Source organism: Neoarius graeffei, chromosome 2 (genome assembly GCF_027579695.1).
Source record: "Neoarius graeffei isolate fNeoGra1 chromosome 2, fNeoGra1.pri, whole genome shotgun sequence".
Taxonomy (NCBI): Eukaryota; Metazoa; Chordata; class Actinopteri; order Siluriformes; family Ariidae; genus Neoarius; species Neoarius graeffei.
Window position 1 is genome coordinate 118,639,151 of NC_083570.1, and position 910 is coordinate 118,640,060.

The following is a 910-nucleotide window of genomic DNA, read 5'->3' on the forward strand; positions in this document are numbered from 1 at the left end:
AATAGTCAAGCATTTTGATTCATAGATGAACCGAGCTCAAAGTCGATTCATATGATTCAGTAGATATATCGAGCGCGAGAAAACCTCCATGGGTTTATAGTCACTTTATCTGGATATAATAACCTTTTTTTGTTTTTTTTAATTTGTGTGATAGTAGTATTTTAGAAAACAGTCAAAATGTTTAATTGTAATTAGTGCCATTATTATGACATTATTTAAATATTCAGAGCTCTACTAGCCTATCTAAGTGACATAATAATAATAATAATAATAATAATAATAATAATAATAATAATATGACATAAGCATAAGTGATTCTGTTCGCGTGCTTTCCGTGGCTATGAAATGATTCACTCAAATGACTCGTTGAATCGGTTCTCTTTAAACGAATCACTTGTGCTTTCTCCAGAAACGAAACCGACCCGCTGTAAACACACACACAGACTGAGTCCCTCACAACACCACAGGAGGGGCAGTGAGACCTCGAGAAGGAGAATATAATTCAGATATAACACTAATCTTATCTTATCTTTAGATTCACTCACTGAAGGAAAAAAAGAATAACGATTTGAAATTGTAAACATTCTAACCACGTGACAGTCATGTGATGTCAGTAAAGCTGAAAGTCAAAAAGTTTTTATCTCTCTCTGTTACAGAGAGAGAGAGAGAGAGAGACAGAGAGAGAGAGATGTTATTAAGAAACATTTATAGATTTATATGTTGATCTCTCTCTCTCTCTCTCTCTCTCTCTCTCTCTCTCACACACACACACACACACACACTCTCTTGAGCATTTCCACAGTTGTAAGTTTCAGGTTCAATTCAGAGAGAGAGAGCTGAAGAATTGAAAGACAGAGAGAGAGAGAGAGAGAGAGAGAAGTGGGAGGTGATGAGAAAGATGGAGGGGAGG